The sequence below is a fragment of the Cupressus sempervirens genome, chromosome 11 (genome assembly GCF_028749045.1).
Source record: "Cupressus sempervirens isolate cs-2001-9-10 chromosome 11, ASM2874904v1, whole genome shotgun sequence".
Taxonomy (NCBI): domain Eukaryota; kingdom Viridiplantae; phylum Streptophyta; class Pinopsida; order Cupressales; family Cupressaceae; genus Cupressus; species Cupressus sempervirens.
Window position 1 is genome coordinate 549,440,390 of NC_143128.1, and position 4,611 is coordinate 549,445,000.

The following is a 4,611-nucleotide window of genomic DNA, read 5'->3' on the forward strand; positions in this document are numbered from 1 at the left end:
TCCCTAAAATAATAATAGAGGAGGACAACAAGTTTTTGAATAAGAAATTCACCTTTGAAGAAACAGAAGAAGTCCTTTTAAAGATGAATCAAGATAAATCATCAGGCCCAAATAATTTCCAAGCTTTCTTTTTCCCAAAGTGTTGGAACATTTTAGGTAAGGATCTTTAGGAGGCAATCGAAGCAACTAGAAATTCTGGGAATATTTTAACCAAAATTAATAATATTTTCATTAGATTAATACCTAAAAAATATAAATACGAGGGTCCGAGGGATTTCAGGCCTATAACTCTATGTAATACTATTTATAAAATATATTTTAAAACATTAGCCAATAGGCTAAAAAATTTCCTCCCTAGACTAATTTACGGGGAACAAATGGGCTTTGTTCTCTATAGATCATTTTTTTAGGGATCATAATTATTCAAGAATTAATCCATTCGGTTTAAATCAATAAAGAATCATGTATGCTATTGAACTAGACATCCAAGAGGCCTATGATAATGTAGATTGACACTTTCTCTACAAAGTCATGGAATCTTTTGGCTTCTCTAAGCAATGGATAAACCTCATTTTTAACTGTATTTCAACACCTAAGATATCTTTGCTCATTAACGAAACTCTTGAAGGATATTTAAATATGTCTAGAGGGATTAGAAAAGGTGATCCTTTATCTCCATTTCTCTTCATAATGATGGTTGAAGCCTTTGGTAGAGCTATTAAAGAAGCACAAATGGATAGGAAAATCCAGGGTATCACAATTATGGAGGATATCCCCAATTTCACTCACCATTGTTGATGATACTATCCTCCCTAGAGAAAGTACAATAGAAGAAGCTAGGAAGTTTAGAAAAATTATTTATTCTTATATGTTAGCATTAAGAAAAAGTGTTAATCTAGATAAATAAATAAATAAATTCATTAACACCCCTCCCAAAATGGAAATTAACATCTATAACACTATGGGTTACAAACAAGGTAAGTTTCCTTGTAAATACTCACGGATCCAATTGGATAAGGGATAAAGAGACAATAATATTTGGAACCTTATTATAGACAAATTAGACAAGAAATTGGAAAATTGGAAAGGTAAATGGCTAACAAAAGTCGATAAATCCACTATGATTATATTAGTTCTATAGCCATTTCTACATAACAACTATCATGTCTACCAATTCCTAAAGGAGCGAAGAAATCCTTAGACAAAAAAATTAAAGACATCTTTTGACAAGGCACAAATGAAAAGAAAAAACAAGCCCTTATTAAATAGGACAAAATCTGTAGACCCAAACGAGTAGGACTCTTAGGTATAAAACAACCTTAGTTGGTAAAACAAAGCTCTGGGAGATAAAAGATAGTTTGGAGAATATTCAAAGAACGTGATAGTAAATGGGCAGAAATCTTGTATCATAAATATCTCAATAATTCAAATCCTATTTCTCTCTTTCAAACTAAACCTCCACCTAAAGGATCTAGAATCAAGAACTTTATGTTATAATGTCTTCCCATCTTTCTAAAAAACTTATTTGGGATATCAATTTAGGTAGAGACATCTTATTTTGGAAAGACTCTTGGGATGGTTTTCTACCTTTGGATATCTTAAATTTGTCTAATAATATTAAATCCACTATTTCTAGTACTTGATAAAAACAAGTATGTAATTATAAAGAACTCTATCAAGATAATCAAAAGACCGGTTAGAAGTGGAAATCCATTAAATTAAGAAAAATAGATTTATAATCAATTTTTGAGTAATAGACTAGCTAACCACAAAAATAGACAAGATCAATTAATTTGGGATCCATCACAAAATGGTAATTATATGGTTAAAAGAGGATATGAAGTAATTTTGAATTTACAATACTAGGACAAAGTCAATATCCCTCTCAAATGTTTATAGAACTCTGCATATCTCCCAAAAGTAGGGATTTTTCTTTGGGCAGCTATATAAGACAAAATCCTAGTAGTAGATAAATTTACAAATGGGGCTTTGAGGGTCCATCAAGATGCTCACTTTGTGAAAATGATTCTCAATCAATTAATCATCTACTTTTTTAGTGTCCATATACCAAAAAATGTTGGACATGGTTATGTAAAAAATTAAATTGGTCAACTGTACTTTTGAATAATCTTGATACTTTTATACAGAGCTAGCCAATTATGGGGAAAACTAGAGTGTATAACAAACTATGGAACACTTCTGCATCAATTTTACTTTTCGAACTTTCGAAGGAAAGAAAGAAGAGAATCTTCACTAATTAATGTATGGACTTGATTGTGCTTCTAAACAAAATAGAAGCAAGTGTTATAGAAGTTGGCAATAACTATCTAAGAAATTCTCAAATAGAAGAGGGGTCTTTCTCTTAATGGGATGCAAAAATGCGTAAGAATTTGTTTAATCTCATAAATCCTCCAATAATCTATGCAAAATATAACAAATTAGCTAGATTATCTTATAAATGGGAGCTACCACCCACTGGTTGGGCCAAACTCAATTTTGATGGGGCTTCAAGAGGCAATCTAGGACATGCGAGTCTAGGTTCTATTTTTCTTTCTAATAATATTTGGCTAATTAAGTAGTCAAAACACTTAGCATCAATTACTAATAACTTGGGAAAATTAGAAGCTTTAATTTAAGGCCTATATCTGAGTATAAAGTTAGGAATTAAAAAAACTAATAATAGAAGGGGATTCACAAATAATTTTAAATGCACTAATAAAAAGAGATATCCCAATTTGGAAATTGAATTCTAAACTCGAATATGCTCTCCTATCTCTTGATAAATTTGAAGAAACAATAATTAAACACACATATCATGAAGAAAATAAAGAATTAGGCATATTAGCTAACAAAGGCGCAGACAAAGAGGATTTGATCTTAAGAAATACCTGACCACGGATAAATTTAATTTTGATATCAAATTGGATAAAGATCAAACAAATACAGAAAATTACTTCAAGATAAAATTTAATGATAATATAATGGAATGGATACCATCACTAACATCCTTTAAGAGGAAGTTTGGAGCACCTTATTCTAGAGTTTGTTTTTCATAAGTCTACTCTTTAGACTACCTTTCCTTTTTGGTACTCTCACTAGAGCAATCTTTGACTTCTCTTGAGTTTTTATCTACCCTTTTTATGGAGCTCAACATGGATTCTTCTTCATCTACACCTCGATACAAGTCCCTTGCAAGCAGAGCAAATTATATAATCAACTTATGGAATGATATGTTGGCATTGACAATGATTTTTACACAATCACACACACTTCCCACAATTGATTTGTTGGATAAAAATGTTAAGGTCACTTCATCCTGCACTTTAGTTGCAAGTAGTGTGTTGGTGCTAAAAATTGCACGGTCAAGTTTGAGTACTTTTGAGAAAATTAAGCCCTATAAACGTTGTCAAGTGCATGTGTACCCGGCTGTTAGTTTGAGGCCTAAGAGGTGTTTAATGTTTCTAACACCTTCCATTTAGTGTGTCTACATGTTCCATGAAGTTAAATTGACATCCTGAGTCATTTGGCGAAGTATTGTTTTGAGCAAGTGTCAAATCTGCAATTTTACCCTAAGTGTCAAACAGTGACAGATGGCCATGTTTGCACTTGAATATCTTGCACCCAGAAATGTGTCATTACTTATCGCTTTGGGAGTATTGAGTGTCCGTACTTGAGAACCTATGTTTCAAATTTCGAGTCATTTCGAGTCTGTTTGACTAGGTTTTGAATCCCTCAAAGTTGGTCAGTTACTATTTTCATGCTTTTGCAAATTATTCATAATTCTGCGAAGCCCTGTTTGACATGTTGTAACTTTGACCCAGTTGACCAAAATCTTGAAATTCTTTTTGTATTGCATTGTAAGCGTTAGAGACTTTTTATGTTCCAATTTTTAAGTCTTGACGAATCCGTTTGATCAATTTTCAAATGAGATTCCAAATGCAATTTCTAAAGTTTTACTGGTGTCAGCAAGTGCAGATTGTTTGGTACCCCTATTCGAGGCGTCATAACTTTGATCCTGTGATTGGTAAGCCTAAAATAATTGTACCATTGTGTTGTGTCCTGAAAATCCTTCAAGTATGCCAATTCTCAAGTCATGATGAATCCATTTGCATATTTTCATATGTCCGTACATTTGCCAAAAAATTACTTTTTGACACATTTCTCAGTCAAAATTTCCAAGTGCTTGTTTTTGAAAATTTTCCAAATGTGCCCTGTGATTCTTCATGAGCCCAAAATATGAAATTATATTCTCTTCATGGCAAAGAACTTATATCCTAGTTTTTAGAACCCCAAGTGATCAATAACTCAGTTTATAATGTCGAACTCGAGCCCAGTTTATGTTTTTTAACATTGTTTGCCTGCAGGGTAATTGAAGTATGAATGTTCCGCAATTAAAATCTCTTGACTAGGAATTCATCATGAGCTAAAAATGTGCAGTGTGATAGAGTATGTAGGATTGAACACTCATGTCAATTTGTGTGGTCTGGTTACTTGATTGAATCAGTTTTTAAGGCCAGCTAGCAGGCCTCCGGACACAAATTCATTGTTTGCAGGCAAGAAGTGAAATGAGTTTTTAATGATAAATTAGTGCTCAAAATTAATTCTAGGTTT